At 41.9% G+C, this 13045-nt stretch overlaps 1 protein-coding gene across 6 annotated transcripts in view; it reads left to right on the top strand.

Moving 5' to 3' along the window:
* LINGO2 (leucine rich repeat and Ig domain containing 2) overlaps positions 1-13045 on the top strand; it is a 663558-nt gene that overhangs the window by 98195 nt on the left and 552318 nt on the right. Inside the window, exon 1 of one of the 6 annotated variants that reach the window (XM_074994699.1) lies at positions 7011-7094. The exons of the other annotated variants lie outside the window; for them this stretch is intronic. The gene's annotated coding sequence lies outside the window, so the exon portion shown is untranslated. Of the gene's footprint in view, positions 1-7010; positions 7095-13045 lie in introns of those variants that run through there. 6 annotated transcript variants of the gene reach the window in all.

A 13045-nucleotide genomic window follows, 5' to 3' on the forward strand; every position in this document is an offset into this window, starting at 1 on the left:
CAAGCTCTCGGATTCCTTGTCTCTTTTTCCCAGATTTCCTTTTCTCAGTTCTATGCTTCCTTGCTCCAGTGTTTCTCCCTTGCATCGGTGTCCTTGTCTTGGGGATGTCTGATTTGAAATACAAAATGGACCTCCTGCTCCCTAGTAAATACAAAAGTTCAACTAACCCAGACTTTCTGCCGTGGCCATTTCTTGGAATTCTTGGCAGTTATACAGCCTCAAAGTCTCCAAATTTCCTATTGCCAAGGTTTCTTTTTTTTTGCAGGCATCAAGGTTCCTCCTAAGACCCTACAGTAAAGAAACCCGATCTTGATCCTTAGAGTTCTTTCCCTATGAATGAAAAATATGTATGAATAAACATGAAAAAATCATCTATACACTTGGCCCTCCTTCCCATTATACCTTGTGATTGACATAAATGAATTCTGTGTCCTTCTGAAATAGAAGTTACACTGTCCCCTGATGCTGGCAAGTCCATGAATCATTGTGTTAAACCTGTATTTATATACATGAATTGTACAGAGTACTATCTTAGTTTACTAAGGCCACATCTACATTACCCTGGAAGATCAACCCTGAATGGGTTGATCTTCTGGGGTTTGATTTCACACTCCTGTTAGGGACGCATAAAATCAAGCTATCCGGTGTTGGCAGTTGATTGCTGTACTCCTCCTATTGCAGGGAGTAAGGGAGAATGATGGGAGAAACAGACAGGTAAGTCGGTTTTCAGATAAGTGGATTCTAGCTATGAAATTTCCAGAGCTAGAGTTGCGTATCTGAAATATACCAAGCCTAAGTAAATCACTTGTGCTTCTCAATCTAGTTATTGAAGTAACCTTGGAAATAGGTGTGGTTTCTTTGTGACTTTGACCATAATCTACACACCTCTCCGTGACCATCAAAATGATTGTTTTATCATTTACTGTGACATCCCCCGAGACTGTGGCTCCTTTGTGCTCAGTCACCATCTCAATGCATATTTAATCTACCTAGACACAACCAGCAAAAGGGGTGGGGGGGGGTGGAGGAAATATTGTCCCTATTTTAGAGAAGGAAAAGACCATCCTTGCTTTGAAATATTTTTGAATGTTAGCATTGCATTGTGTTGCAAATAGCACAACACACACGCCTTTCACATCATCCCCTCAAAGTGCTCTGCTAACATTTAATTGAACTTTGTACCACTCTGTAAAACAAATGGTACTTCATTGAACAGCAATTTTGAGTGACTTTCCCAATATTTTATATGGCGAGTGGCTGACATGTCTGGGAAAAGTTAGATCAACTCAAATTAATAAAGTTGAACCCTGCTGCTTTCAAGTTCACTGCCCTAACCACTAACCCATCTGTAATAAAGGCTGGTGTCAAAAATATCACCTTTTTATAATCCTGTTAAAAAGTGAATGTACTTACACAGTACCATTAATATCAAGTGCATATTAATGAAAATTACAAATGTGGTTTGGTCATGTTTATATAATTTTATCATCGAGAGTGATTTTAATCAGTTCATCAATCATTTTGTATGACTTTGTAATGGTGTGATTGCAAGCTAATCCAAATGTGGATTTACATAAATAAAATAGGGTGGCCTGTATTTGTGTTCTGGGATGGATTGTGTCCTTGGGCGTAATTCATGCACTGAGTGGGGTGGGTTGCCAGAAGGCTGATGTACCATTTTACTTTATATGGGACTTAAGGGATCCATAGGTCTTGGGTTTCCTCTGATTGCCACCCACTTCTACTTCCCCTGCCAATTGTTCCTGTTTGAGAGTAGCAGATCAAGAGGAGCATGACCCCAGTTGGTTCTTTCAGCACTCACACCAGAAAGGTGTCCCCAACATGCTTCAAATACTTCCTGGATAGTAGTACAAGCTCACATGAGAGAGCATCAAACTTCATATCTTCAATCTCCTTTTTAATTTAAGTTGTGTGTGGAAGTTGAGGTAATTAAATTAAATATTGTACCCTGGCTAGGGGTTGGGATAGGGCCTTTTTCCAAAAATATTTAAAGAATTGCAATATAACAATTGTGGGACAGCTTGTTTTCAAAGGTATTGCATAAGTGAGGTAGAATACAGGTTGGACTTTCCTGGTCCGGCACCCAACCAGTCCCAAATGTGGGAGTTTGTCCAACCAGGGAAGGTCAATCCTGGCATCTCTGATGCTGGCCTCTGGGCTCTCCCAAGGGGGCCATCAGCCCCTGAGCTCCCCTTTTGACTGACAATGCCAGTTCCCATGTTTCCCTCTTGCCTTTTGACTCCAATTCCAGACCCAGTCACCAGACCCCCGTGTTCAGTGTTTGTGGGGTTTCCACTCTTACTTGTCTAGTTTCTCTAGTGAGTTTGTAGTTGTTGTGTTGATTTCAATGTGACATCTTATTCCAAAATGTAAGACATCTGATGCTCATGAGAAGCATACCCTATTGATGAATTCTTGTTTTAACCTCACATATTGAGACCCATCAGTTAGCTGGTTCTGAATTCATTTATTGTTTGCTCTGATAATTTTATACTGGAGGGTTTTATTCAAAATGTCATGCGGTATAAGGTCAAACACCTTCCAGAATTTCAAGTATATTTCATGGTTACTTTTCTCAACTAAATTTGTTCTCATCAAAAAAAAGATAGGAAGCTAGTTGGACAAAATCTGTTCTCCGTGAATCTGTGTTATTAGCATTAATTACACTGATCCTTATTTCTTTATTGAGTCCTGTATCAGCCACCCCATTATCTTGCCCAGGATTGATGTCAGACTAATAGGCTTATAATTACCCAGGTCATCCTTTTTTAAATACTGGCACAAAATTAGCTTTTTCTCTGTCTTTTGGAACTTCCCCAGCTGTCAAAGACTTATTTAACATTACAAGACTGGTTAACAACTCTTATCAAGTTATCTGGAACTGTTGATTTTAAAAAGTGTAATTTGATAGTTACTGTTTCTCAGCCTCTGGAGATTCTAGTGGAACAGATTCATATCAGTAACATCCTGAGACTACTTCCTCTGTCTTTCACTAAATGGACAAAAGAAATACCTATTGAACATGGTTTTTTGTATCTTCTGTGTTTTTTATGAATGATGACGCCCTTTTTATCTAATAATGAACAAATACCAGGATCATTTTATTTTTGTTCATGATATAATTCTTACTATTCTGAACTCTGCAGGCCACAGATTTCTCCTTTTTAAGCTTGCTTCCCTTCTCGGTGCACTACAGTTTTGAGTTTATGTACATGCGTTGCTATCAACCTTTCTTTTCTTTCAGGTGCATTTTTTATACCTGCTGTAACTTCTTCTCTAAACTGGGTTGGCTTTAGCTAATACAGCCTTTACCTTGATAGTGGGATTGTGGTTTTTGAGGCATCTTGTGAAGAGTTCTTAGACACCCCCACAAATATAATTCTTTTTTTTTTTTTATTCAACTGCTCCAGCTGATAACAGTATTCAGCTCTCTGAAGCTGGCCCTTTTAAAGTAGCAAGCATGCCTATTGCTTGATTCTGATTATAAATGTGATTGTCATGTTTTTTGTACCCAAGTTACCAGAAACTTTTACTTATATTATCAGTTCCTCTTTATCTGTCAAGACAAAGCCTGATACAGAATTCACTTGTGCTGAATATATCACTAAGAAATGGTCTTCTATAATATTTTGAGATTTTAGTAGTATTTTATTAGTGTTCATCAGCCCCTCAGGATATATGGTTCACACTGAAATCCTCTATAATCATGCAGTCATCCTGTTCCCTAGTGTGGTTTAGTGTTGTGCCACAGACACCAATTAATACCCTTGTTTGTGCTTTAGCTATTAAGACAAGTGTTCAAGATCATTTGCTTCTGTGTTATCAGTGGCTCAGAAGCATGATGCCATTGTTGACTGTGTCCCTCCTACCTTCTGCTTACTTGAGCCTTCCTAACTAGGTTATAATGATAGATTTTAATATTCCAGTCATACAGCTCATCCCTCCAGCTTTCCGTTATACCAGCTAGGTCTTATTTGTGTTCACAAATGCAAAATTCCATTTCTGCCTGTTTGTTACCCAGAATCCTGTTGTTTGTGTTTAAGTTATTACAGAATTTCTTCTCCTCGTTTTCTTTTTTTCCCCCAAAGTTAACTTTATTTGAGTGCTCATAGAATTCTAGGGCTGGAAGAGACCTCAGGAGGTCATCTTTTTTACACACCCCTTCTGTCATTAATTCAATATCCTTCTGAGTCAGTCTGTTCCCAAGCATATTGATTCCCTTTCTGTTGAGGTGGGAACTATCCAAGCTATGCAGCCCTGTACCTTATGGGAGGTCAAACAATGTTTCAGAAAACCAAAGCCTTGCACCATTTACCTGGCCAAAAGTTTGCTTCCAGAGAAACTTCAGGTGTGGAGTAGAGGAAAGGTTGTCTTAGTAAAGTTATAGTTTGATCCTGAAAGATACTGAGCACTATGACCCTGACCCAGTAAAACAGGTAACTGAGCTTAGCTTTAAACACCTGAGTAGTCTTGAAGGGTCCTGCGGCACCTTATAGACTAACAGAAAAGTTTAGAGCATGAGCGTTCGTGAGTTAACTCACTTCTTCAGATGCTGGACCTGATCTGAAGAAGTGAGTTAACTCACGAAAGCTCATGCTCTAAACTTTTCTGTTAGTCTATAAGGTGCCACAGGACCCTTCGTTGCTGCTACAGATCCAGACTAACACGGCTACCCCTCTGATACCTGAGTAGTCTTATGGACTTTCAAGATGGCAATTACAATGGGCCCTGTGGCAGAAGGCTGTGCCCCCACACCCCAAAAAAAAAAAAAAGAAATCCATAATCTGTTTCTCTGTTAACCTCGTCTGAAGAGACATTGCTGATCTGCCTGCTGGCAATTGCTCATCAGCTCTGAAAACACTAGTGTAGGGGGATGCAGGTTCCACCTTCTCACTCCTCTTATTTACAGCCTAAAAAGAAAGTCAATCCAATTGCTCTGTTACATATTTATTATGTAACTTTATTTTAATTTTGTCACTCTTCTTAGTGATGATTATTGAATTTCAGTATTTCTCAACCAGGAGCCTCTGGGGAATATTGTAATGTGTTATCTGCATATGCACCAGATGCAATATTGAAATTTGATGATCATTAAAACTATTCACTGCAGGGCAAAAAGAGATTAATAAGAAATAGAAATGTAATTCTACACTCTCCTTTTTCACTCTTATTGCTTCTTATTCTAGAATCCCCTGAGGCACTTGATTCTTTATTCTTGTCATTGCAGATTTATGGAGATTTCTCTCTGAGGAACACACCATATTTGCTGCCATTGGTTAACATCTGTGTGACAGACAAGTTCACATATGTTGTGGAAGAGCCTCAAGTTTACATTCCTATTGACTGTGGGGATTACAACTGATAAGACGCATGAGAGTTGCCATTGTTCATGAAAGAGAGGTCCGAAAAAAACCCAATGCAATGGCACGACTTAAATGTTACATATTGCATGTGTATAATGTCTTAAATCCCAAACTTGCATTCTACATTCACGTGGGGCAGTCAGCTGATGTGGTTCCTTTTTCAACCAGTTTCCTGGGTATCCTGTTTCTCTTGCTTTGTAATGCCAGTTAGCATGTATAAAACCCAGACTTGCGGCAGGGGTGAGGTAGTTGCAGGGTAGAGCAAGGGGAAACCCCCGCCCCATCCCTGCACTATCATGGGCAAGGAGGGGCAAGGGGCTGGCCAACATCCAGCAGGGCCAGAGTTCCTGGGTGTACAGAGGGGCTAGTTGTGGGGAGGAGAGGGCTGGTGCTTGCAGCAGGGGTCTGCTCTCCCATCTTCCTTCATTCACTGACACAGTTGGGGGAAGCAGAGCAATGTGGACCCAGTTGATTCTGCTCCCCCTAGCTGCATGGCTCTGAGAGGACGAATTCCACACTCGCTGGTGGGAAGCAGAGCAATCCAAGGCTGCATTTCTCAGCTTTCCCCACTGTTGCCGGTGTGTGTGGGGAGGCTGAGCCACCTGTATCCCCACTAGTCCCCTGAGCCACATAGCTTGTGGGAGAGGGTGTGGGGGGAGGTGGGAAGAGCAGGGCTGGAAAGAGGTTGGGCCTGAGGCAGAGGGAGTATGTCCCAGAGGGATGTGTGGGGGTGTGGGAGGGGGTCACATGGCTGGTATCCTCCACTTCACCGGTAACTCTGCACACCAGTCACTTTTCCATATTAGGGCTTTGCATCTGGCCTGAGATGCCCGGAAGTGACCAAGGGTATTGGTTGCCTCAAATTTTAGGTACTCGTTTTAAGCACCATTTAGCTACATCCACATGTGTGCTGTAATGTTCTCAGCTTACATCGATGTATTTCTTGATAGCTATCATTGAGCTAATGCACGACAGAGTCATGTAGCCAGGGCAGCACAGGCTAACTGTTTTCCCACCTCCCCCTCCCACAACAGTAAAACCCAACTAGACCCTGTGAGCATCTTCCTGGAGCACCTAGTCTATGCTGCAGCTTCTCTTTCCCTGCACCGTGCTACTGTTTTAACACACTAATTTTCCTCTAGCTAGCACCAGTATGTGTGCTCATGCTGGGAATCCAACCTCTGAGTCTGCATGTAGGTACTGCCTTAGAGATACTGATGCTCCGAAAATCCCTCTGAAAAATCAAGCTGCTTCAGTGCCTTACTCTTTTGTTACACTTATAGCAACAAAAATACACAATTATCAAGGCACCTGAATTGCTGGTCCCTTTTAAAAATCTTCAGCCTTCCTTCAGCTTCCCCGTTAGCAGGAAAATCCTCAACTTCCTTTCCCAAGCAGTCATAACTGAGAAAGAGCTGGTCGATGGAAAGGAAAGGGACATGCAAAGAGGTGGGGTGGTGCAGTGGCATTTGGAGGAACACAGCCACATATAGCCACAAAAACAATCTTGTTTCCCTAGAGTTGTGATGGAGCAGGCATTTGCCACCATAGGAAATATACTCCAGAGGGCAACCTATTCTCCAGGCCTCTAATACCATTATTGTTCCTCTCTTCTGGTCATAAAAGGATCTGGTCATATCTTCAGGAACTGAAGAGAGGAAAGCAGAACCTTACAAATCATTTCTCCAGAGACCTTGTTAAAAATCCTAGGTATGTTTCATCAAAACTTTTGAAAGTTGTTGGGGTTGTTTGTTGTTTTTTTTCAGTTTATTTGTTTCAGTTTTTGTTGTTTTTTCAATTTACTTGTGTTCTTTAAGATCATATTTTGTTGAGATGGGGAACAATGTGAGCTATTTTAGAAAAAAATTATGGGATTCTCTGGCACTTTTCCAACTTTTTACTCATGAATTTTCCTCCAATTTATATTGTAAAGAAAGAAATGCTTGCCTTGTAAATTTGACTTCTGAGCCTCAAGAGCTGCACATACATAGAGGTCCATTTCCAGAGGTATGGACTGTCTTTTTTTATGGTGCCCTTCTGTTGCTGCCACTTTCCTCTAGGTGTCCCCCAGTGGCCAGGTGGGACACCTACATGGGATAGTGCTGGGCATGGGTATTCACTTACACAGTGCATCTAAATGGGATGATGATGCTGTGGCAGATGGTGATCAGCTAGGCTTAGCTGTTTCTCTGTGGCAGAAATGAATCCCTTTATGCAGTTCCAAGTGGAGTCCCACAGGACTGCATGGATCGATGATCTGAAACCTGCTTTCAACCTCAAAATCTGTGTGACTGGGATTCCCTCTTTGCAGAAGTTGGGGGACTGACCAGTGACTAGTGCAGGAGTTAAAATGATGGTGAGCACAGCTCTTCGTTCTCCATTAAAAGGGGGGAGTGCTGCCATCCTTGCTGGGGAAGTGTTCTACTTTCTGTTTCAGTTGACCACTGGCTTACCTTGTCTTGTTTTGTGATCAAGATACAGTGTTGCAGTAGCAGCTGATGTGATTGTAACTTAAATTACCTTTGCCTCCACCTTCTGCTTGCCTTGATCACAGTTCTACCTCAGGAACCAGAACCAGAATATTTTCAACAGAGGGATCCTTTCTTATAGCACTCGTGTGTTCAGAGTGGTTCTGCAGAAGTCAGTGAGCATCGAGGTGCAACTAAAAATGCAATAGCATAGGCAGAGCCAGGAGAGCGGTCAGCCAAGCTGGGCAAGGTAGTCGGGGGAGGGGGACTTGGCTGCACAGTTCTGGAAGGGGCAGGGTGGAGGGCAGCCCAGACTACAACACCCTTCCCACCCAGCACTGCCTGGAGAGAGCCTCTTGGTACCCTCCCCATTCCCAGGAAGCCCTAAGAGCCATATCTAGCACCGCAGCAGTGCTCAAGCGGCAATTTAAAGGGCTCTAGAAGCTGCTGTTGTGGCATTAGTGGCTGGAGCCCTAGGCCCTTTTAAATCTTAAATCCTCAGAGCAATTGCCTGCTTTATTTCTCCCACCCCACTCGAAAGGGGAAAGGGCAGGGTGGAGCTGAAAAAAGGTTTTTCCACTGAATCTCATCCTAGGAAGGCAAGGCAATGCCTTGTGATTGTGCAGTCTCAATTTGCAGGGGAAAAAAAGGGGTGGGGATTTGAGAGAGTCTTATACCAATCATAAGACACCCCAGAACTGGTGATGTTACCTGTTCCAAGAAAGGAAAAAAAAATGAGGCATATATATGCTGTTTAGTTGTTTTGATTTATATAATGATGATGGAGTGGGAAGGGAAGAAAACATCTTTCCTCAGCCCCAGGAGCATGTTGTATAGATTTGAAAACACAGTGACATAAAAATGCATCTACGGCAAGAACTAGAGATTTAAAAACTAGCCATCCCAGAGATACCACATCAAACTCTTTCTGGTGTCCAAGTTGTACCTTGCCATGTTGTGAATATCAACTTGTAGTGCACCAAAAGCCTGAGTAAAATTAGGCACTGCATATATAGTGTGTAGGATTTATTATTGTACTACGGTGGTGGTGTTTTGCCTCAGGAGTGTTGCGGAATGGGTTAGTATGGGAATGGAAAGTGAACAGAAGAGTATTCTTGGGGCCTGGAGATAGCCCTGGGGCAGACACACTTTTGCAAAAGGACCTTGGCTGTATTAAAGGATTAGTTTGTTTCAAGAAAATGGGCCTGGTACACTGAATATTCAGCTGTCAGAGGAGTGATTTATCTCTACTTTGCACAGATATAAATTTTGTTGCCTACTCTCACTATTTTTCCATACTGTCGTGTCTTAATGTCTAGCACCTGGATTCGTGATTAGCCAAGCAATCTTACTTCCAACTTTTATAAGTTTCTAACCGTTATGTTTGCAAAGAAAAACACTTGGCCCATGCCACTTGAGTGTACCCTAATGACTCAAATACCAAAAGGAAAAGCTGCCCCCACCATTTTAAATCTTATGGCTTTTATGCCATTCTCATGCTTTTTCAAGGGCTAACTAATGACTTTTTAAAGTATTTGGAATTGTCAGCATTGTGTGAAGGTCAGCACAAGCTGCAGGGCTGTGAAAAGTTTCAGTCCTAATGTGGTGTCATTCTCATTCCATCAGGTAACCCAAATGTGTTAACTGGTGCTGCTGATATTTAGCTTTCTGTCATTGCTTGTCTCAGTTCAGTGCCACTGACGGTTTTTCTTGTACAGTAGGTAAAAACATAGCTTTACAGAGTTCATACAATTAAAATGAACAGGAGGTACCAATGTCAGAATTTTGCAATGTCCACAGCTGACAGAAATCTCACACTACTTTAGTAGAGTCTAATTAGTTTGCAGAATGAGCAAATGGATTCCAAGTTGAGAAAAGAGATTATATTTGGAGCAAAATAACCAGCAATTTTGTTTAATCCTATTCCTTGGTGCCTTCAAATCTTAGGATATATTAATCCTGTTGTTCCATGTAGCTTCCTCTTTCCTACTTTGCACATCTTTTGCACAATATACCGTGCAGTTTCTGCTCTGCTTCTTCTGCATACTTTGACACACTACCTAAACTTTGTGAGGCCAGTCTATGCCAGCACTTGTACAAGCGCTGTCTTCGGCATTGGACAACAAATATTACATTTTGGAGTGCAGAGACTCCGTCCAATGTATTTCCAGCGTTACTATGAGAGAATGTTGTATCTGTATATATGCAGACAGTTAAGTTGTCAGCATATGGCACTCCAGAATATGTAGCATAGTTCCTGTGTTTTGTAGATCCTGTAATACTTGTGTATTGTAAACGACTTTTGCAGTGCCTTTTTATCTGCTCTTCTGACAGCATTAGGAGCAAAAACTATTTTTTTTTTTAATGCTTCAGTTTTTCCCTGTGGCTGTGAAAAGACTGACTTTGAAGCTAGCACAGAATATTAAATTAGTGTTACATTCTAGGCTGGATTTTACCATGGGAAGATGAAGGCTAGGTGTAATCTAAATATGCAAATGGTGGGGCAGTTTCTGTTCCTTATGAAAAAATTTGCAATTGTCAGTTGTATTATGGTCTCAGTTCAGTTTTTGATTAAATGAATAAGTCACTTCAAATTTAACCTGTCTAATTCAGAGCTCTCTAATCCGGCAAACTCCATAATCTGTCATGATTTTAGTTAGCCAGATGACCACTTATTAAGTGTTGCCAAGTTTCCCGTGGTCCCATAAAGTTTATTTACAGCCATGAGTCCTGGCTCTCAGGTTTATTTGCTGTTGTTTAGCTGTAATTTATCCCTAAGTGTCTTCTAAGAGCATAGTAAGCAGTGGAAATGTTGGTAATGTGCTCAAAAATATCAACCTTGTGTCAACTAGCAATTTCTCATGTCTGGCACCAGTAAGGTCCCAATAGTGCCAAATGAGAGAGGTTCAGCCTGTACTTTGTGAAGTACTTGGTACAAGTGACTTGTCCATCATCAAATAGAAATTTTATGGCAGAGTCAATATAAAGTCCAAATCTTCAGGGTGGCATTCAACTGCCATGGCCATCAGACAATCTTTTCCTCTTCCTGCAGTCTCCTGCTTCATTCGCTACATGACTTCTAGAACACAGGAAATAGTGACCCTAAAGCCAGCAGTCTCTTTCACTGTGTAACCCCAATTTATCCCCAGACTAGATCCTTCTGGTGCACTGAATGGGGCAGGAGTCTTGGGCTACGTCTACACGTGAAGCCAACATCGAAATAGCTTATTTCGATGTAGCAACGTCTACACATCCTCCAGGGCTGGCAACATCGATGTTCAACTTCGATGTTGCGCGGCACCACATCAAAATAGGCGCTGCGAGGGAATGTCTACACACCAAAGTAGCACACATCGAAATAAGGGTTCCAGGCACAGCTGCAGACAGGGTCACAGGGTGGACTCAACAGCAAGCCGCTCCCTTAAAGGGCCCCTCCCAGACACAGTTGCACTAAACAACACAAGATCCACAGAGCTGACAACTGGTTGCAGACCCTGTGCCTGCAGCATGGATCCCCAGCTGCCGCAGCAGCACCCAAAAGCCCTGGGCTAAGGGCTGCTGCCCACGGTGACCATAGAGCCCTGCAGGGGCTGGAGAGAGAGCGTCTCTCAACCCCTTAGCTGATGGCTGCCATGGCGGACCCGGCTGTTTCGAAGTTGCGGGACGCGCAACGACTACACGGTCCCTACTTCGACATTGAATGTCAAAGTAGGGCGCTATTCCTATCCCCTCATGTGGTTAGCGACTTCGACGTCTCGCCGCCTAACGTCGAAGTTAACTTCGAAATAGCGCCCGGCGCGTGTAGCCGTGACGGGCGCTATTTCGAAATTAGTGCCGCTACTTTGAAGTAGCGTGCACGTGTAGACACGGCTTTGTGCGGTTTTAAATCATGTGATTTTAAAAACCAGTTTTCTGATGCATATGCACCAGGGGGCTGCATTAAAATTGCATTGGTTAACTTCACTTTGCCATTTTCTAATTTGAGAATGATTTAATCCACAACTTTTGTATTTGCTTATGTTTTCATGGCTTCATTTATTGATGACCACAACCTTAATTAATGTTAAGTGAAACTTTTGTGTTTGCCTACACTCACAGTATGTACACTCAGGGTATTCACTTATCAGTACCCAAGAGCTGGATGCTCCAAGACACACACTTCCACTGCCAGGACAGTGATTTTTAGCACTCAAGTCACTGAAAGGAACCAAGAGAGTTTCTGCATTTGCTAAGGCCAGGCTCTTTGTGCTAAGACATACATTTATACCCTATTTGTTTCAGAACTTCGCTTCTTTTATTCCAGCAATCTGAGCTCCCTTCACAATTCACAAATATACAAATACCCCTCTTTAGGATCCATTGAAGTGGATTCTATCCATTGTGGGGGAAGGAATAGGTCAGTGGTTTGAGCACTGGCCAGCTAAACTAGGTGAGTTCAGTCCTTTGAGGAGGTGATTTGGGGCAAATGCATTTAAAAAAAAAAAAAGGTCAGGGATGGTGATAGGTCCTGCTCTGGGTGCAGGTGACTGGGCTTAATGACCTCTCAAGGTCCCTTTCAGTTCTATGAGATAGGATGGATTGGCTGCATGTAGAACTACAAAACTTAGCAATAAGCCAAGGGGAAACAAGTCTAAATGGCAACTGCATGACCTGTTTTAAAATTAATTCTCTGTTCACATCCTCTGTATCTTATATAACCTAGATATATCAGGAAGATGGACAGAGTTTTGATGGCACAGTTCTGTATGTCATTCACATCAGTGAGATTAGGGAAAGGATCTATATCTGTCTTTGTAGGAATGAGAGAAATATACAAGAAACCATGTGTCTTTCACTGTGGCAAGTATTTCGTGATATGTACACGCTGGCTAAGATTTATATAAAATGTGGGGGGATGCTATTATGTAATATCTGAACTTGCACCTCTCAGGAATTTGGAACAATAAATACTTCTACAAAATTATGATTAAATTATTTGTATGTTCTGTACTTAGTTGGGTCAAAATAGTTGAGTGGCTTTACAGATAATACATGAGTGAATCACACAAGTGTTTGGAATGCTTATCCTTTCATACTTGTGAATGGATGTCTTTTTGTTAATAGCCGATTACAGTAGTTACAACAATTGAGAACTATTGGATTGAAATGGCAATAATATACGTGGTAGTGCTAAAAAAATATTTGGACAACTAT

The sequence above is a fragment of the Carettochelys insculpta genome, chromosome 5 (genome assembly GCF_033958435.1).
Source record: "Carettochelys insculpta isolate YL-2023 chromosome 5, ASM3395843v1, whole genome shotgun sequence".
NCBI lineage: Eukaryota > Metazoa > Chordata > Testudines > Carettochelyidae > Carettochelys > Carettochelys insculpta.